Here is a 22828-nt window from a genome sequence, read left to right on the forward strand (position 1 = left end):
TACCAGGCTATAACTCCTTCCACACCTTTCGGCCCCAGAACATGGATCGAAGCTCAAAAGGTGGTGGTGTCTCCATATTCATAAAGGATATGCACACCTCCAACTAGTAGCCCAGAATAACACATCTGAGATACTTAAGGTACAACTAACATTGGGTAAGTTGGCAATTCAGTTTATAGCCTGCTATAGGTCCCCAACCATGTCTCAAGACTCTCATTCCATGTTCCTAAGCATCCTAGAAACTAATAGGGTCCAACCCAACACTCTCATAATAGGTGACAACTACTCATGCACCAATACACTGGCCCAACGCTTCATGGAATTCATCAGTTGCAATGCACTGGACCAGCTTATACTTACCCCACAATGAAGGAAGCAACATCTTTGACCTGGTTATTTCTAACATGGGCAACTGTTGCTCTACCCCAATAGTTAACTCCTCCATGGTTAGATACAACCACAAAGTAATCACAATGGTAATCCACATCTCACCCACACCCCAGCAAAGGTAACCACCATGAAAAACTTCTCCAAAGCTGACAGAGGGACTCTGGCTGATCAAGTTTGCAGATGACTGCAAGCTGGGAGCCATTATTAACTCCCCAAGTGATGCAGATATCCTACAGAAAGGCCTCACTGAGACCAATGACTGGTATTAAAACCATGGCCTTAAGCTTAATGCCAAAAAATGTGTTGTCATCCCCTTTGGGAAAAACTCAGTTCCCACTAATTACCACATCAATAGAAGTCCACTGAACACTGAAGGCGTTATAAGATATCTGGGGACCCGGGTTGACAGCAAAGTCTCCTTCAACCACTGCATTGCCACTGTGGTCAGAAAGTCCTTCTATGTGGCACATCTCATTACCAAGGGTTCTGCAACCAGGAAGAAAGAGGTCATCATCTCTCTCTACTCTTCCCTCATTAGGCCAATCATCGAGTATAATGCCCCATTTGGCATGTACCTCACTAGACACACACAGCTGCTGTGAATGCCACAAAAGTACCTCATGGAGAGGATCCTAGACTTTAAACACATGTCCTGCATGGACAGATTCAAAAAACTCCAGCTATTCTCTGTCTCATATCATATACTAAGAGGCGATCTCTGCTTAAGTTACAAAGCCATGTCTGACCCAACTCTGTTAGAAATGCTACATCTAAAGAAAGCCCAGTCCCTCCACACCACATACTCCAGAGACCTCAACCTCATTACCACAATCAACAGAACATGCTGGAGGGACTGGTTCATAACCTAGAGATTGCCCTTGCTCTGGAATAGACTTCCCATACATGTCAAGAAGAGCACATCACTAGCACTCTTAATGAGAGATCTTGATGAGTAGATGGGAAATAGAAAGTTCACTCCGGGGATCACTCCAGTGGCTCTACTTAATAGAGGCACTGGGAACTAACATCAGGTGGCACGATGCCAGGACACTTCTATGGGCTAGGCTTGTAAAGGCTCCAGGGCATTAGCCTAGTACACACCTATGAACCTATGAATAAATTGTATGCAGTACGGTTTTGAAATTAGTAATGTAAATATGAATAGGCAACATTACATGCCTATAGATGTCAATAGGGTGTATCTAGAGAAATACATGGAGGCACCACTAGGCTTTGTGAATTAACCAGCTCACTGTATCTATTTGCAGAGTGAAGTTGCCATTAGTTTTCTTGAAATAAAGACAGCAGCTAGTGAAATGGTATAATGTAAAACAGACCTATAAACCAATAAGATCTAATGGCATGTATTGGTTCATAGGGAAGTATTAGGATAGCTGTGCTTGTAGGCCAATGTGAGCATAACCACTTTCCCTTTTGATGCTTAAATTAACCTTTTTCCAGTTGACAAATTAACCTTTTTCCAGTTGACAAATAATAGACGGAATAATTAAGAGCACAACAGTCAGTGCATCAACAGGTTTTCCTCAAAATGTCAGAAATGATTATGGGTACTTACTCTACTAAGTAAATACACTAATCTTTTACAGAGAGTCTTTGACACCAACTATATAGGTTCTAATATACAAAGCAGAAGAAGCTGAAAAGTAAGGTGTACAAAACAGTGGTGTGACCAGTATTACTGTATGGATCAGAAACCTAGGCAAGTAAAGGCAGATCAGATGAGAAAGCTAGAGGTGTTGGAAATTACGTGCCTTGGTAGGGTGGTAGGATGTACACTGTGGGACAGATGAAGAAATAAGGACATAAGAGCAGAAGCCAAAATAACTCCAATCGCAGAAAAGATCAAAGACAACAGATTACAGTGGTTCGGATGCATGTGCAGAAAAGCAGATGACAATCTGGTGAAGAATATTTGGGACAGAGGAGAAGAAGAAGGTAACAGGAAATGAGGGCATCTGTCAAAGAGGAGACCAGATTGTGTGAGAGATCTGTGACAGTCAGGCATGAGTGTCAAAGAAGGCAGGAGTGTGGCATTAAATTGAGAGAGATGGCAATAGTTAGCACACCACCCCAACCCCATGTAGAGAATGGGAAAAAGGGAGCTGATGATGATGATGATGATGGTGATGGTGGTGATGATGATGATGATGATGGTGATGGTGATGATGGTGATGATGGTGATGATGATATGATTTTCAATGCTCAGATATTGAGAAGAATGTGTATCTGTCTTTCCTTACTTTCACTGTAGCCATTCAGCTTACTGTGACTGGCATGTCTTTCTGTCAGTGACTGGTACTTCTAATGTAAACTTCAATTTTTTTAAAAGTCTTTCTATTAAATATAGGCTTTACGTAGTAGTCTTTAAGCCAATCAATGTTTAATTTGCATTTTTATACACATATGCATGACAAGGCATTACTGGAAAGTTACTCATCTGCAGTAGCTTTATGTTAACACCGTTGCTGCAGCTATAGCTAACTTGTGTGAGCAGAATGTTGACAGACATGCCTGAGCATGAAATGAGGCTCTGCTTACTGAATGTTTCTGGTTTGATTGTATAAAGAATTTCTGCTCGAGTTCCAAGAAAATCTGTTATTTTAGGTTAGCATGATGATGTTGATGATGGTGTACATAGTTCCTCACTGGATGCATCTTTGTATCTATTTCTGAGATCAGATCTATGTCATAAGTCCTGAAGGATGAGCCATGGCTCATTATATACACATATCTCTCTCACTTACAAGCTGCATAAAATGTTTTCCTTTTACAAGGCCACTGAAGTTTAATTGTAAGGTCTGAAAATGTTCAGGATTGTATGCATTTACTGTTGCACTTCTTGTATTATGTGTATGGATCCTTTTTATATTTAAGGTTGGTTTCTAGGATCCAACTCCCTTTTATTTGTGCTTTATGGTATTAAAATAGGATTTTTGCACATCTGTAGTTATTCTGTGAAATTAAATTAATTGTGTAACTCTACCGTGTACTGATTTGTGTTTGCTTTAAATGTTACACTCAGATGTGACTTTTGTCATATTCTTAGGGCTGTTTCTATCTGACAGCACAGATTGTTCTGAAATGTTGTTATAATAACCTTGTAGTCTTAGGAGTATTGTTTTCTTTCTAGCATGTGTTTAACAATATTATTAATATTTGAGGAAAGTTTTTTACTTCTCTTTTTATTTTTTGCTGTCTGGAAACTTTAACAACTGGGGCTGTAGTATGAGTTGTTTTCAGTTCTAGAAGAAGCATGTGGCACTTAATTTTCATTTGAAAACTTTTTAATGGCTATCCAGAAGTCTTTGGTTCTGTGGGCATCTGGTATGATAATGTATATTGATATGAATATTCTGTATATGTTTCAAAATATTTGGAATTCTGATGGAAACAATGTCTGTGGTTATCGGGTCCTTCTAGGAGGTTTGAGCCACTTCTAATGAGCTCTAGTTCTTCTCAGCTTACTGCCCTCATCATCTAGGCAAAACTGCACCTGAACTGTTTTCGAAGATTATTTGTCTTAGACATTAGATGTCCAAAGAGGAACTTCTGGGTCAAAAAAAAAAACTCAAAGGATGTTAGTCAATCAATTATTTAATATTAAAACTGAAGGTGTTTTAGATTACATTCAGATACACCACCTAACCCTTCCTAGTTTTTATGGGCACTCCTTATATTTCCTCAAAACTTTGCTCCACCCCGGTTTTGGTATGTTTAGTGTATTGCCAGGTGCTATCTAGCTATAACATTAACTCACCCAATCTGGCTACTGTTACAGGTCAATTCAACCATCCAGCCTCACTCCAAACCATTTCACTATCTGCATGTCTAAATGGCCTTGACAACAGCAGTAATTAGGGATCTCAGCTAGGAACTTACTTCAATGTAGATGTGAGATGGTGAGATGAGAAATTGCAGACTGAGCTCATAATAGCCTTATTTTCAAGCACTTCCTAGGATTGGGCAGCTTTGGAACCTCATTGGTTTCCTCATTTGGGATTGAACCCCCCCCCCCCACTCCCACACACAGACACACAAGTACCACAGGAAATGAAAAGCATTAGCTTTCTATCCTCATGTCAACACCACACATCTCTTTATGTATCACTTGCATTTCTGTATCTGCCCAAGTGGGCTGGTCATTTGACCCTTTTTAGCATTGACCTGTACTGAAAAGAAGCAGCAGGATGGCTGGAGAAACAAAAAGACAGTATATTTTCAAAGACATATGGGAATACGGAAGTAGAAACAGCAAACAAGAAGCATTTTTACAAAGACACATGGAAATAATGAAGTAAGAGCAGCAAACAGGAAGTATGTAGACAGTAACATAGCAGAAAGATATTTACAATATTTGGAATAAAACTAATATTGCAAGATGCTGTGCAATCTATAGGGGGAGCTGTGTAATCTATAAGGGAAGCTAAGGAGTGGTTCCTTCTTTTAGATGTATTACAAAGATCTCCAGTTACCTTGTACTCCTATCCTGTGGAATCATAGTAGGTAATGAGATTCAGTTTTGCATGTGTTTTTTAAATAATGGTGAAATATGGTATGCACACATTTGGTCGGCCGGTGAATGGCTGAGTGGAAAATGTTCAAAAGCAGTGTGGTGACTTCACATAATTGTGAATGCAATTATGTTGAAACGCAAAGCATCCCCCCTTTTTGACCCATGGTAATGCTTGTTTAGGTGGTAGAGTGGTCGGGAATGCCGAATTCTGAGTTTTTTTTATGACATTTGACAGTTCGACACCTAGAAATTCGACATTCTGGTTCAGAAAAAATGACATTCGGCACTTGGTCGCATGTCCAAATGCATGTATTCTGTGAAATATGTCCTCTTCAGACTTAAAGCACACATATGACACTGACACTTTTATTTTTCAGTATTGTCAGATGCATCATTTTGTTAATGATAACACTAAGGAACTAAAGAATACTTCACCTGGATGTCCTTTACTGCTGCTATACATTAGAAATCTTCAACTGGGCCTCACCAAACATTGCAGATGCATCATTAAATCCTACAAGCTACTATGCAGAAACACATATTATCTTGTTTAAGATAGTTGTCACTCAAGAAAATGTTGATGTTATTCCACAAGAAGATGCCTGAATGGTAATACATGCCAGTATTCATAATATTGCTATCTCTTCTAGGAGGCAAATACTCGCTACAAAATATATCTACCTTGACTTTCTAATACCTGATAAAGTGACATGATTTAGGTCCACTATGAACAAATGCATCACATTTAATTGACATGATTATTAAACTTAAAACATCTAAAACCTCAGAAAGCACGCAATCAAACTAGTTACACTTTGAAGGCCATAAAACACAAAAACACTAAAGGAAAAAAATAGAGAGAAAGTCCCTTGAACCCACTCATTTGAGGAGAATCTCCCTTCTTTGATAAAAAATATATTTATATGTAGGAGTTAGAGTAGTCATTTTAAATAAATCATACTTCATTGACTCGTAAATGACAGAACAAATTTGACTGAAAACAGATTTGAATGAAAACCAATTTCATAGAATAACATTTGAATAAAAAACATTAATTTGCATAAGGGACAAGACCCTCTGCATCCACATACTCCCCTTAAATGCAATAATACCACAGCTATGCAGCAGTTGAGAAATAAAATAAAATCAGTGAATCACTGCTAATGCAAAGACACATTTTATATAAAGCTTCATTAGAGAAAACACACATTATTATTATTATTATTATTATTATTATTTGTTTTTCTGTCAGGCAAGCCCCCTGCATTCATTAAAGCTCTCCATACCCCCTTAGTTAAATATATAACTCCATGGCTACACAGCAGTTGAGAAATTAGGAAAATAAACAGACAAAAATCAATGCTTCTTTAATTTGATGCTTGGTCAATCAGGATTCAGTCAAATGTGATTTCAGGCAAATGAGTTTCATTCAATTTGTTTCACTCAGTTATGATTTACTGAATATGACTCAGTCAAAACAAATACGTACACAAACACACACACTGTTTCGTCTGGTTGTTCAAAATATAGTTTATCAAAACTGCTTTCTTTTCTATAACATCATGATTTTTACATCAACTTATGAATTTTGGTAAATCACAACACAGGCAGGCTAACAAAACTAAAAAATACTTTATTAAAACACCAGAAGAAATGTGTATTACAAATCTCTAGGGCCTTGACTCTACAAGCCTTTTGCAGGGTATAATCTTGTCCCTACTCTACACCACTTATATACATGCATTACTTACTAATTAAACAATTAATCAATTAAAACCCTTACAAGTTTACAAAAACATTTTATATCAAACATTTCCAGTTACATTCCTTGTTAAAACCCATAGAAAAAAGGTGTATTAAATTTCAAAATAAAAACTGATTCCTTTCTTCTCAGCTATTGTTTTATGTCATTTATCATTATTTTATCATTAAACACTTGTTCCAGAATTGTGGCTTGTAACTTGAAAGGATTACCATTATGTACTTGTGTGTAGCTACTGGACTAGCATCATTGCCTCTCCTTATATCTCTTAAATGTTCCTTCAACCTAGCCGAAAACTTATTTTGCTTTCCCTAATGTAATATTTTTTGCAGGTATTTCTCAAGGCATAAATTACCCCTTCACTTTTACAACTAAAACAACCTTGCTCCTGAAAGTTTTTACCAATGATCTGGGAAAAATGTCTGACTATATACTGATATCCTATACATTTGCCACATGGTAAGGTGCCCTTTTGAACCACCATATCATGTCTTGTCATAATAGGCAAACCAAACTTACCATGAACTAAAAAATCTTTTTTCTCCTTCTCATATAAGAAAAACGTAATTTTTATTGTTCAAAAAACCCAACCATGCATCCCTTTCTAAAATATCCTAATAATATTTTACCAAATCTATAAATTTTTCTGAAAACAGGGTAAATTATGTAACTTATGAAATTTCTTGACTGTTTGCATGTGGATGATTGTTAGCTGTGTCAGTGTATATATCACATTCATTCACTTACATTGCTAGTCATTTGTTGCACAGTGTGTATTCTGTGTAAGATTGCACACAGTGGTACAAGAGACTTTTCTTTTCTAGGAGTAGGCATATTTAGAGCAGCTGGTGTGGGGGTTAAGGGAGCATGTACCCCTGCAAAAGCAATCTTGGTATGCCTGAAGCATTACCACTTTGCATCTGGACTCTATAATTGGATATAAAGTACAACATTCTGCTGGCTACTTTGGCTGTCCTCTCAATCTGCCTCTGATTGTACTGGACTGATACTTAAAAGCCTTCTTTATGCAGGACGTTACTCTACCATCATCACTCTGTGTAATTCTTGAACAAATTAAACCTACGCAAATCCACAACACACCTCTTTCTTAGTGACCCATATTTCTATGATACAATGTTCATCCTCCACTTCCACATCACTGCCTGCATATCTCCTACTTTATTATTAAGACACCTTATGTTATATAATACTTACTAGCTCTGCTTTCAGTCACTCTCATTTATTATGCCGTGTCCCCTTTCTATACTATTTTATATTGCCTCAGCATCTGACCCTCACTTCTACATTTCCGTATTAGAGAATTACCTTTCCAACTTAGCACAAGGACAGCAATCCATTCTGGACTTAGATTGTGCCAGTCCTTGGCATACAGCTACTCGCTCTGCCAGTTCTGCCCTTGTCCTCCAACTAGTCTGTCTTTCTCCCTTGCCCACTGCTGAAGCCACAATATATAGGCCTTACTCTTTTTCTTTCCTTTCTCCCTCTGCAGGCAGCTATCTAACATCTTTCAGGCCCTGCTTATATTGACTTTCTCCTCTGACTGGTTAGTGGTGCTAACATGCACATCAAGAGCCATCATGCTCACACACTAGGTAGCTATCCCTGTTCACATCAAGATCCATCATGCCCACACACTAGGTAGCTATCCCTGTTTACTGAGTGTTGAAACAACAAAGCACCGTTTTCTCTCTCCTGTCTCACTGCCTTGAAACCATGTAATCAAGCCCTAATTCTAATGGTCAATTTTGTATCTCCAGTTCCACTATTTCCAGCACTCCGTTTTATTTGTAGTGCCAGTTTCACTTCTTGTGATGCTTCTGAACCCATTACATCCTTCCTGCACTTTTAAAGAAGCCTTTTCTAGTGGCTTTTCAATGTCACACTCTTTTCCTCCCATATATGTGACACCCTTTTCTAGCCCTCTTAATTCTTACTGTCCTTGCTGAGTTAATTGCCATATGGCTATCTCTGTTTCTGTCTCCCCTTTATCACTTTTGTCTGCTGTCTGCCTCTGTCCCTCCATCTTAGATTTCTTCTTTGTCATCTTTTTGTCTACATTGGATACTTTTTCCTTTCATTTTTTCTGTCCCACAAAACTTTTTATGCCCCATTGCCAATATATGTCTGTGGAACTTCATCTTCTGCCCATACCTCTCAACCTCTTAAAGCAAGAAATCTGAACAAAGCCATGAATAAAAGTGGGACAAAGGCCCAAAAATAGGGACAATTTTAAATATTGCTCTTACAAACTTAGAAGATTGATAGAATAACAGGTTCTTCATTAACATGAGTTTTCTGAATGGTATGAAGTCTGAAATTCAAATGTCTGTCATTATTTTTTAACATTGAACTTTAATGATTTGCCATTTATTTGCCAGAAAACCAGAATTTTTTGAACAACGTACCAAAAATATGAGGCAAAAATTTGTACATTCTGGGAAAATGTATGCAGCTTTGAGATGTGCCTCCGCCTTTCACCTCCCTACCTTTTCCAATGTTATCCTGTCTACTTGTCTCCTTTTATTTCTTTTAGTGTCCCTCTTTACCCTTTCTCACCTTACTAGATAATCTCTGCCATATCTAGCTCCAATATTCATCTACAAAGTTCCACCATTCCCCAGTAGCTGCCCCACATTCTGAGTCCGTCACTATCTCATTCTCATTCTTCAAGTCCAGCTAGTTTAGTTTCTTTCATAGTGTGCCATCTTATATCCCTTATCCCTCCGTATTTTTATTATTTTTAAATGAATATTTATTTTTAGTATATGCTTTTGTCTCTCTGTGTCTGCTGATCACTGTATCCATTCATTCCTCTAATCGCCCCCAGTTGACTAAAACCTATGTTTCTTTGAGGGGAATACTCTTTCTCTCTCTGGTGGAAGAATATCTCCTGGTTTCCCATTGCTTGATGTTGAGTAGATTTCTGGACTGACACAGGCTGTGCACAGCTATCATCTAGAGAGCTATGAAGGCTGCTTTAGTCCCTCTAATCTCCACTCTTCTGCAGACTTCATCTAGTGCTTGTCTAAGTGTTGCCTTCATCACAGCTGCATAAGAGTCTGTTTTCACCCTCTCCCTAGTCTGTGGTTGTTCACATTCATGGTATGAATCTTAATTATATGCTGAGAAACTATGCAAAGCACTTAAAATATCAGAAGTCCTGCTTTATTTTAATTTGTACTGGTGAGAAAAGGGATTTTTTTGACTAATGGGTCTTAGCATCACCCCTTTCAATTCATGTGTGTTTCATGTTCTTCAAGGAAGCTTACATTACCTGCTGGATGGAATATGCACTTGGTTATACATGTTCAGTCAGGAGGCTACCATCAATGACTTGTCCATGCTTGGTATGTAACCTGGCAATGGCTACTCATTTTAACCTTCCCTTCCTTGCTCCTCCAGTGTCCATTCCACAAATAGAAGTGGGATTGTCTGGGTCAGAATTAGGGCTTTATCACTTCACCCTCCCACATTTGTGCAGAACTGAGGCTTTTCTTAACTTAAATGTGTTTCTTAAAGAGCTGGTAAACAGGTTTCAGTCAAGAAGCAATTTTATACAAATCAAATGCTAAAGAAGAACAGGTTTCACTTCATTTACCTTATCCAAGGAAAATGAGAAGATATGTATTATTTGATCAAATCTGGAGCCAATTCACATTTTTGGGAATGCACTTAAATCTTTTAAGATTCCAGACAGCCATAGAATTTTTTTCTTCCTTAAGCCTATCATGAAAAATTAAGAAATGATATAGGCAATACTGAGACAAATTTTAATAAAAGCTGAAAACAAGAGAAATATGTGAGCTCCCTCTTCATCAAATGCAAACTAAGATTACTTCTTACCATACCTTGTCTCTGCAAAACTCCAAAAAAATATGGTAAAGAATGCTAGGGTAAGGTCATGTCATAAAGTAAATAAGTATATAAGTAAATAAATAAATGTCTTGAGCTTCCAATGGTACATTACCCATAAACTGGGAAAAATAAATATAAAACTCTTGCATCTCTAATATATATCACACACTGAGCTGTTCTGTATGACCCTATGGTCTGAAATGCAAGACAAAAGTTTTAGACATTTGTAAATCAAGAAGATGAAAGCCACTGAGTTCATACAGTATTGCAAGCAGCTGTGTTGCACATTACTGAGTGCAAGATGTACATCTGCCAAAAAGATGCTAATAGAGCATGCATTCAAAAAAAGAAGGTAAAATAATACTGGCCTAAAAATAGAAAACTTGCAATAATAAAACAAATTATTTGAAATCGAAATGTATATGTTTCAACTTCTTTGCTCTAGAATTCTGCACAAAGCCAAAAGTGGTGTGTGTGTGTGTGTGTGTGTGTGTGTGTGTGTGTGTGTGTGTGTGTGTGTGTGTGTGTGTGTGAGTTTATGTGCGTGTGTGTGTGTGTGTGTGTGTGTGTGTGTGTGTGTGTTTGTGTGTGAGTTTGTGTGTGAGTTTGTGTGTGTGTGTGTGTGTGTGTGTGTGTGTGTGTGTGTGTGTGTGTGTGTGTGCGTGTGTGCATGTGTGTGAGTTTGTGCGTGTGTGTGTGTGTGTGTGAGTGTGCGTGCATGCGTGCGTGTGTGTGTTATAGATTATTATAATTCACTGAATAGGTCAATATATTACCAGGTTTTGTTTAACAGTGCATTTTTTGAAAAATGAGAGTAAAACTCTAATGGCTGGTAATATTGACTGACTTTAATGCTGAATGATTTACCAGAAAATCAAACATTTTTCAAAAGACGGAGCTACAATAAGAGGCAATATCATGGTCATTCTGGAAAATCAGGGAGTGTTGAGTTTTAGAAGCATAAGGTGAAGCTAGACTAAAACATTGTCCCTTTGAACTCTAACTGCACTAGTTACACTTTGGAAAGTGAAACTGCAGCACCTAGCATTCTAAATAAATGCAAGCTGAACTTCTTTGCTGGAACCTAAAATATGAAATGCAAAGGAAACAGCTGAAAATGGCAGTAAATTAAAAAAATTGAAACCATCAGGTTCTTAAATGATTCTTAGCAGTCTAACAAATTTTAACAATAAACCCAAAGGACCTCTTCATTGGATTATGATTGGGTTGCTTATCTTCACCAGAGAGTTAATTTGTTTCAGAAATGAGGTTCCGGAAATCAAAATCAAGAGCAAATTAACCTGATTGTCAGTGTTTTTAATACAGATAGTTTAAGATTCCACATGTTTTTTAATTGTAACAGAATGAAGTTTTAACAACTTTAAGAGCTGTCACACAATTTGTACTTATCCTCAGAAGGAGGACAGAATCAAGGGTCTGTAATATAAAGGATAAGCAGTACTATGTAGAAAATGCCCAATAGCAACCAGAATACATCTGCAAACACACCAAAGGCAACCAAAAATCCAGAAAATATGCTGAGGTAAGGCTCCAGTGTCCAAATCAAAGTAAAAAAGCAGTCTTCAGTCTTCAATAAAGGTAAAAAAGCAGTCTTGAATCGAAAAATAAAAGTATAAGAAGTCTTCTTTATTGTCACACAAGCACTTTCACATATTGCTTCCTCAGGTGTATACTGACAAAGGTAAACCACACCCATATATATTTAACTCATTTACCATTAAAGCTGTATCATCTCTTATTGATCAGAAAGCATTGCTTAAAGCTAGGTGTGTATGGCACAACAAAGGTGTGACTATTTAATGAAATACAATAAATCTAAAATACATAATATATATCTAGAAAGCATTCTATCTGCATATTCATAATGTAGAGCTTCTAAAAAATATAGAACTTCAAAAAAATACATCAATTTTAATACATCATTTTAATAAAATTCTTAAAAACATATAAATATAGATATTTCATAGCAAACATTGCATAAAAAATATATTAAAAACATAGACCCATAGCCATATATTTATCTACGTAGCCACCTTTTTCTTAAGATAGGCTTGATGGGCATGCTGTCATTCAGCCCATGACCAAAGTTGGCTCTCAGCATAGCTATCCATCTTGCTTCAGCTTATTCGGTTCTATCTCTAATGTCACTATTTCTCATATTCTCATAAGTTCTTGCAACAATCATAAACCTAAATGTATGTTTTTGGCCTACCTTCAAAACGTGCTTAGACAAAGCGTTCTTCTCTGAGCCCTTCCCTATGTGGTATACATGTTCTCTAACCCTTTCTGTGAGGCTGCGGTCTGTTTTGCCAACATAAAAACAGTTACACTGGCCACAGATAGCAAGATAAACCACATGGGTCATCAAACATGAACCACCAACCCTAAGCTCATAAAGTGCATTTGTATCTGGATGTACAAAGTGAGTATCACTGCAGATATACTGGCATTGATTACACTTGCCACATCGTCTAGTGCCAATCATATTCTCAAGATTCACTTCATCTACCGACCTTTACATAATCTCCTTTTGAGATTCTTTTTATTCTTAAAGGTGAATTGTGGTTTACATCCTACCACTCCACTAATTACTGGGTCGGTCATCAAAATTTTCTAATGGTTATTAACTATCTCTGTATATTTCCTCACATCCCTAGAGTAGGAAATATTTACCTTAAGCTTATTCTCACTTGTCTTAGCTTCCCTGTTAAATTTATCTGAGAAATAAGGTCTAGCCCTTGTACCTCTCATTTGCTGTGCTTTTATAAAACCTTCCTCTATCATACTTCTCTCATAACCCCTCTCATCCAATTCATAACAGGTCTTAACAAGCTGTTCCTGACAGTCATTGTATCTCGCACTCAATCTGGATGCCCTAAAAAATTGATTCTGGGTAACGTTCCTGAACACATATTTAGGGTGCATGCTCTCCCTTGATAATAACCTATTTACATGGCATTCCTTCCTATATAATCTTGTGGTCATAGCCCCTTTTTCATCTCTTTCTATTAATACATCCAAAAAGCTCACGCTTTCTTCAGAGTAATTTAAGGTGAACTTTAAAAAGCTTGTTGTGTTATTAACATAATCAACAAACTCTAACAACTCTGTCACATTACCCTTCCACAGAATAAAAAGATCATCTACAAATCTCCTGTAGAAAGGTATCATGTCACTAAAGGGTCCATTTAATATGTGTACTCTCTCCCAGGCTAACATGACTGCATTGGCATAGGTATTGGAGCACGAGCTACCCATCGCTACGCCATTCATTTGATGATAGACCTGTTTCTTAAATAGAAATACATTATTATTAAGCACGATTCTCATTAATTCAATTAGTATCACTATTTCATCTGGTTTATATATATATATATATATTAACATCATTTATTAATTCATGTAATAACCCCAAACCCACTGTATTGGGAATTACAGTAAATAGTGACACAACATCTAGCGTCACTAAGACAATGCCAGAACTAGTTATATCGTTCTTCATCAAAGCAAAAAGGTCATGCAAAAACTGCTCTGTATCCTTAAGAATAACTTCAGAGCTATCCACTATTGTTCTAAGCTTCTTATCCAAATATATTGATATCGCTTCTGTGCACCATCCACCACTCGAGACGATAGGCCTCATGAGTGGTCTATCGGGGTTCTTATGCACTTTAGGCAAGCCTTTTATATACGGAATGGTATATTTAATATTAAAGAAATAGTCACATAGCTCCTTGGTAATCATCTGCGCATGATGTAAATGTTTAATATAATTATTAACTGATTCTACCATTCCTTTCACTTCACTGTAATTAATTTTCTTGTAAAAATCAGTGTTGCCTAACATTTCGTACATCAAGCTTTCATATAGCTCAGTGTCTAGGACAACTATATGCCCACCCTTATCTGCAGGTCTAATAACCAAGTCATCATCTTTTTCAAGATCATGTAGAGTTTTTCCGCTTCCTATGAGGGACAATTCGCTGAACCGGAGAACGCCTCAGGGGTCAGGTTTTCAACCCAGGGGCAGGAGCAACACACGCCACAAAAAAAAATTTGAAGAAGTGAAGGAGAATACGTACACAATAAAGAAAGCATTCCAGAATGTAAGACATTAATAACTAATCTTTCTAAACGTACTTTAACTAATTCTGAGATTAATGTACTTTCTAAGGGTCTGTCCTTCATACCCACTAGTGATATGAATATAACAGATTTGATTTTTGACATTAAGATGTTCACAAGGAATTTGATGCTTAAATATATGTTTCATCAGAATCAAGTAAGTAATAGTAATGATGTCAGTCATGCCTTTAATAGACCTAGTATGTATGTCCCCAAACAGACAGCACTGATTAATGCATTTGAACAAATAGTGATAGATGATATATATAGAGTACATAATAGTAAAGTGAATAAGAACAAGTGGCATAATCTCAGTAGGAGTGAATCTGAAGCTCTACATGATCTTGAAAAAGATGATGACTTGGTTATTAGACCTGCAGATAAGGGTGGGCGTATAGTTGTCCTAGACACTGAGCTATATGAAAGCTTGATGTACGAAATGTTAGGCAACACTGATTTTTACAAGAAAATTAATTACAGTGAAGTGAAAGGAATGGTAGAATCAGTTAATAATTATATTAAACATTTACATCATGCGCAGATGATTACCAAGGAGCTATGTGACTATTTCTTTAATATTAAATATACCATTCTGTATATAAAAGGCTTGCCTAAAGTGCATAAGAACCCCAATAGACCACCCATGAGGCCTATCGTCTCGAGTGGTGGATGGTGCACAGAAGCGATATCAATATATTTGGATAAGAAGCTTAGAACAATAGTGGATAGCTCTGATGTTATTCTTAAGGATGCAGAGCAGTTTTTGCATGACCTTTTTGCTTTTATGAAGAAGGATATAACTAGTTCTGGCATTATCTTGGTGACGCTTGATGTTGTGTCACTATTTACTGTAATTCCCAATACAGTGGGTTTGGGGTTATTACATGAATTAATGAATGATGTTAATATATATAAACCAGATGAAATAGTGATACTAATTGAATTAATGAGAATCATGCTTAATAATAATGTATTTCTATTTAAGAAACAGGTCTATCATCAAATGAATGGCGTAGCGATGGGTAGCTCGTGCTCCAATACCTATGCCAATGCAGTCATGTTAGCCTGGGAGAGAGTACACATATTAAATGGACCCTTTAGTGACATGATACCTTTCTACAGGAGATTTGTAGATGATCTTTTTATTCTGTGGAAGGGTAATGTGACAGATTTGTTAGAGTTTGTTGATTATATTAATAACACAACAAGCTTTTTAAAGTTCACCTTAAATTACTCTGAAGAAAGCGTGAGCTTTTTGGATGTATTAATAGAAAGGGATGAAAAAGGGGCTATGACCACAAGATTATATAGGAAGGAATGCCATGTAAATAGCTTATTATCAAGAGAGAGCATGCACCCTAAATATGTGTTCAGGAACGTTACCCAGAATCAATTTTTTAGGGCATCCAGATTGAGTGCGAGATACAATGACTGCCAGGAACAGCTTGTTAAGACCTGTTATGAATTGGATGAGAGGGGTTATGAGAGAAGTATGATAGAGGAAGGTTTTATAAAAGCACAGCAAATGAGAGGTACAAGGGCTAGACCTTATTTCTCAGATAAATTTAACAGGGAAGCTAAGACAAGTGAGAATAAGCTTAAGGTCAATATTTCCTACTCTAGGGATGTGAGGAAATATACAGCGATAGTTAATAACCATTGGAAAATTTTGATGACCAACCCAGTAATTAGTGGAGTGGTAGGATGTAAACCACAATTCACTTTTAAGAATAAAAAGAATCTCAAAAGGAGATTATGTAACGGTCGAGACGAAGTGAATCTTGAGAATATGATTGGCACTAGACCATGTGGCAAGTGTAATCAATGCCAGTATATCTGCAGTGGTACTCACTTTGTACATCCAGATACAAATGCACTTTATGAGCTTAGGGTTGGTGGTTCATGTTTGATGACCCATGTGGTTTATCTTGCTATCTGTGGCCAGTGTAACTGTTTTTATGTAGGCAAAACAGACCGCAGCCTCACAGAAAGGGTTAGAGAACATGTATACCACATAGGGAAGGGCTCAGAGAACAACGCTTTGTCTAAGCACGTTTTGAAGGTAGGCCAAAAACATACATTTAGGTTTATGATTGTTGCAAGAACTTATGAGAATATGAGAAATAGTGACATTAGAGATAGAACCGAAGAAGCTGAAGCAAGATGGATAGCTATGCTGAGAGCCAACTTTGGTCACGGGCTGAATGACAGCATGCCCCTCAAGCATGCCCCTCAAGCCTATCCTAAGAAAAAGGTGGCTATGTAGATAAATATATGGCTATGGGTCTATGTTTTTAATATATTTTTGATGCAATATTTGCTATGAAATATCTATATTTATATGTTTTTAAGAATTTTATTAAAATGATGTATTAAAATTGATGTATTTTTTTGAAGTTCTATATTTTTTAGAAGCTCTACATTATGAATATGCAGATAGAATGCTTTCTAGATATATATTATGTATTTTAGATTTATTGTATTTCATTAAATAGTCACACCTTTGTTGTGCCATACACACCTAGCTTTAAGCAATGCTTTCTGATCAATAAGAGATGATACAGCTTTAATGGTAAATGAGTTAAATATATATGGGTGTGGTTTACCTTTGTCAGTATACACCTGAGGAAGCAATATGTGAAAGTGCTTGTGTGACAATAAAGAAGACTTCTTATACTTTTATTTTTCGATTCAAGACTGCTTTTTTACCTTTATTGAAGACTGAAGACTGCTTTTTTACTTTGATTTGGACACTGGAGCCTTACCTCAGCATCTTTTCTGGATAAAGAAACAGAAACTGTAGTTTCTTTCTAGCCTGTCCTTTTTGGTCACTTTCTATTTTAGTTATTTTTCACTAATATGTTTTTACTAAGATGTTATTGTTGTTGTATTTTTTTGTGGAGCTTTTCTCCCCGGGCCTCTACTGAAAATGGAAATATATCCAGCTAGACTAGCCCGGTCAACAAATGTAAAATAAATAAAATAAAATAAAGGATAAGCAGACCATCTCAAAGACTTGGCCTCTTCTCAGTATAATATAGGCTACTGAGAGGTGACCTCTGCCACACACTGCATCCAACCTTGTTCTGTCAGACCTATTACACATCGCAAGTCCAATGATATCACAAACACCCACTCAAGGGATCTCAACCTCTTATGAAAAATAAATAGAGCATATTAAAGGAATTGTTCTTTATCAAATAGAATATTGCATCTATAGAACAATCATACATTATTTTACATTAAAAATATAAAAAAATTAAATAATATAGTATTTAATAAATAAGCAAGCAAAAGACAACAATTTTACAGCAAACCCCTTGTCTAAGTGCAATAATGCCCTCCAGGGTGTATGTTAATGTGTAATTAATGCCCTCCCAGGGGTGTAGAGGTCCTCCGCCTGTGGTGTCAGAACTCATAACACCTCTGGGTGGGTGTTAATTACACATTAACACACACCCTGGAGGGCATTATAGCTTGCTTATATCCCTCCTGGTGACATTGCAGCTACACTGGAAGATATCATACATTGGATATCCTTAACATTTCCACAAAAAAAGATATCCCTATGTGATGTGAATGTCAATTGGTTGGACATAACCTCTAACTTCCTTATCAAGCATGAACGTATATGGTTTCACATAACTAATTAATAGCCCCACACATTATAGCAAGACCTCAAACTTTCTGTTAGACTGGATCCTAGAATCAAACCTTAGAAAATACTGCATCACAGGTACAATGTAAGACTCTCTAAGTGATCATCTCCCAATCTGTAAGACTAGACATCTCACACTTCCACATCATATTTACAAAATAGCACTTAATCTTTTCACGTTTAACCCAGAAATGTTCATTACTACACTATCATCTATTAACTGGAACTTATTAAAAATCTTTCCCTTAGATGACGATGTAACTAAATCCAATGTAGCTTTTCTAAATATCCTAAACAATCTTGTACCTCCTAGAAGGAAGAGACTGAAAACAAATAATCCAATCTGACTATCCAAAAAGAGTAGATTGATAATGCAAGATAGAGAAAAAGTTTGGAAAGAATGGCAAAAATATAAAACATCTGAATATCTTGAAAACTTGAGAATGTTTCACAATTGTACTACAGAGTAAATAAATGAAGACAAAAAACTCTGTAATAACTTTCAAAATAATACTAAACACAACCGTAAAAAATGTTTGATATCCCTTAAATTAATCTTACATTCTGGCCAAAAATTCAACCCAAAACCATCCCCCAATAACTCACCACTCAAAACTACAAAACAGATCAAAGTTATTTTATAGATAGTGCAGTATCTCTAATGAAGGATTCCTCAACATCTAATCCCAACCTTGAACAGCAGCCACATATCAATACATCCACTTTCACCTTCAAACCTGTGCCCTTGCCCTATATGAAGCTACTCTTAAACAAACTTAAACCAGGATCTTCTTCAGCTGATGACTTTACAAGAGAGTCCTAGCAGCCAGTAGCAATCCTTATAGGTTCATAGGTACATAGGTTGGTACTAGGCTATCAGCCCTAGGCCCTATACAAGCCTAGTCATAACAATTCCCTGGCTATTTCTTCCCACATTATTTACTTCCCTGGACCCCTGTCTAGCAGGGCGACTGACGTGATCCCTGGGGTGAATTTCCTTTCTCAATCCTTATAATTAGGTCAATCCAGGAATCCCATGTTCTCTCTCTCTGGAAAAAGTCACACATTATCCCTCTGCACAAAGGAGGAAATTCAACAGTCTTATCTCCCCTCACCAAAGTACTTGAAAAATGTATTCAAAAACAATTGCTAGACTATCTCCTGCAGGAAGAACTCCTATCCCATACACAACATGGCTTCAGTCCTTCCCATTGTACTAGCATTGCCCTTATAACCTGCATAGATACTGTCAATAAAGCTAGAGATCATAGCAAATTATTTTTTTCCTTATTTCTAGACTTGTCTAAACCTTTCAACACAGTTTGTCACAGCAAACTTCTTCAAATGTCCTTACTAGGTCTTTCTCAGCTCACCCTTCTATCATTTAAAAGTGACCTGTCTAATAGGTATTGGCTGGTAAAATGGCACTCTATGCTCTTTTCTTACCTCCCAGTTACAATCAGTGTACCACAAGACTCTATCCTTGGTCCCCTCCTTTTTAACATTTTCAACAACACTCTCTATAATTTCACACAACAGGCCACCCTAATACAGTACGCAGATGATTCCACACTCATATGCATATCAGACAACCTGGCACACCTTAAAAAAATATTCAGGAAGCTTTAGCAACCTCTGAAACATAGCTTTGTAACCCACAACTCATGCTCAACCCAAAAATTACCAAACTACTACTTTTTTCCCCTAAATACCTCTCTCATGAAAAAAAAATAAATGTAAAGTTCTCTCTCTTGATAATACAACAATTGAAGTCACTTTCCATAGCAAACTATTAGGCATGTTAGTAGATTTTAATCTTACATTCAACCTGCATATACAAAATTGCATAAAAAAAATCCATCATAAACAAGGGTTGCTTTACAGATCACAGAGCCAAAAACTTTCTCCCCGATGCCAACTAAAGCTACACTTGCCACTATTTATCTCCTCCCCACACTTCACTATAGCACACCCATCCTTACTAATACCCAGGCTTTACAAAAATTTTAATTTGAACAATGCTGTAACAAAGTTGTTAAATTTGCAGCAAATACCCCTTTCAGAACCCAGCACTGTATAAGCACTGAAAAGCCTAAATTGGTTAGAACTCCCACACCAGCTAGCATATACACAACTTCTTGCTACCTATAAAATTATCAATTGTCTGTCTGTCTCTCCAGCATTAAAAAACATTCAAAACAACTATGTTCCCAGTCAGTCATTGTGATCTAGAGACCAAATCTCCTGTCTGTCTATAAAATTAGCAAATCTGCTGGGCATTGCCTGTACTTGTACAAGGTTGGTAAGGCCTGGAACTCCTTACCTGTATCTATCAGGTCTATACCCAGCCTCTCATCTTTCCTAACCCCTCAAAGACTTTGTAGCTAAAACTTTGGCTGTGTTCTTGCTCCAAACCAGGATGACCTTTATCCCTAAATGTGAACAAGTACCTTCTCATTCCTTGTACATCCTTACTCTCCTTGTTCACTTACTCTCCTTACTGTTATCGAATTCTCTTCTCTGATTTTCTCTCTAGATATACCATAATCCAGTTTTCATAATGCACTTCCTTTAATTTCTCTACAAACTGTCTAAAATTCCTCTAAATATGAAATGTCATACACCTTGTATTGATTCTTAACAAATTGTTTTATATTATGCCTAATTTGTTATACTGATTTAAACTGCATATGGTTTTGTTTTATTTCTGAAGATTGTAAAATTGTTCTTAAAATGTTTTGTAATAATTTGGGAGCTTTTCTCCCTGGGTTTACAATGAAAATGGGCTTCTAGCCAGTCAGACTTTGCTGGAAATCAATAATCACTAAATAAATAAATAAATAAATAAAGGAATAAACAAATATATCAAATAATCACTAGTAGCACAGTCTTCACCCTCAGAATTTAAAGTACATAAGGGTCCAACTCCCTAAACACCATCTGCTAAGCTACATAAACGCTGATTGCACTTTATACTTGTGCCAATACTGTGACAGTCCCTTATTAACTATTTCACCAAGCATACTAACTGTCCAAGTTCAGACACCAAGGGAAAAAGTATCTTGAGTGTTGTGGCAGGGGACAAGAACAGATCTTTACCATTAACTTTGGATCCTATTGTCCCAAGTCATGTCTGGCTTGAACATAATAAGGTTTGAACCACAGTTTCATCCTTTTGTCTATCCTCTTCTTCTTTGGAAATGGAGCAGGTTGAAGCATCAGAAGTAGCATGTAGCTCTGTGGAGTGACAAACTTGAGTTGGAGGAGCGTTATGTATCTTATCACAGAGATACTCAAAAAAGGTAACTTGAATCTAGTGCTTAATTTGGTTTTACAACAGGTGCTCCAGTTTCAGATGCTTGAAAACTACTGACTCAAAGCCAGGGACTTAAGTGTTTTATTGTTAATAAGAAGGGCTACTCAGGAGTGAAACTAAATATGTTTTCAGGTGACAGCCATAGGGAGAGTGGGAGGAGAATTTTAGGTTTAGGGACTGGGAGGGAGATTTCCTCCTTAGGTATCAGTAAGGGGAAGTTTTAGCTTTAAGGTACAGGAGATGTATTTTAGAGTAAGAAAGAGTAATGGGAGTTTTAGGGTTAGGGAGTGGGAAATGGAGCTTAAGTTATAGGAAGCAGGAGGGAGTATTAGGGTTTGGACATTTAGGTATAGGGAGAAGGAGTTGGAATTTTATGTTTAGGGACTCACTGGGTAATTAAGGGTTAAGGAGGGGACGCAGAGGATTAGGGTAAGAGATAGACAAGAGTTGGGTTGGGAACTGGATAGGAATTTTAAGGTAAAGGTTTAGGTTCTGGGAAGGTTATGTAGATTTATAGGGTTGAGTGTGGTGAGCGCTATGTGGAAAAGGGAGACTGGACTAATGGGATTTTGATTACTTGCTGTTATGAGGAAGTGGCAGTGAGCAAGTGTATTGAGCACCACTAGAACATGAGCATCTGTAGAAGACTAATTTGTTTGTTGTTACTATCAGATCCACCACTGGACCCCAGGCATACTACTATAATGTTAACTTGCTTTACTCTTACATTTTGGAAGGTGTTTAATACTGCTGATAGTGGTAAGCTCACTTCTGTAGTCTTCGGTATGCAATCAGCATTCTGCTACTAGGTACAAAGCAACAGAATTAGTATCATTTAATCTTAATGTCTTGGTTTGAATGATCTTTTCATATACTGGGCAAGTGTTTGAGATTTGTGATTTTTCTGTCAGCTTTGGAAGAAGCCATTGTTATCCTAAAAATCAAGAAATCAACAATAGTTCCCAATTCTTTAGACTTCAATTTTTATATAGGGTTATTTAGAATGATTTTTTAAGCAGCATCAGATCTGTCTCAGAGACAATGAAGTCATGGATCCACTTCAGACTGGGTTTTGTACTTATCAAAATATGGACGCTATCTTGTCTGTGTAGTAAAGGTTCTCCTGAAGGCCAGAAGCTGACATTT

This window comes from Protopterus annectens, chromosome 8.part1 (genome assembly GCF_019279795.1).
Source record: "Protopterus annectens isolate FY-2018-M chromosome 8.part1, PAN1.0, whole genome shotgun sequence".
Classification (NCBI taxonomy): Eukaryota; Metazoa; Chordata; order Ceratodontiformes; family Protopteridae; genus Protopterus; species Protopterus annectens.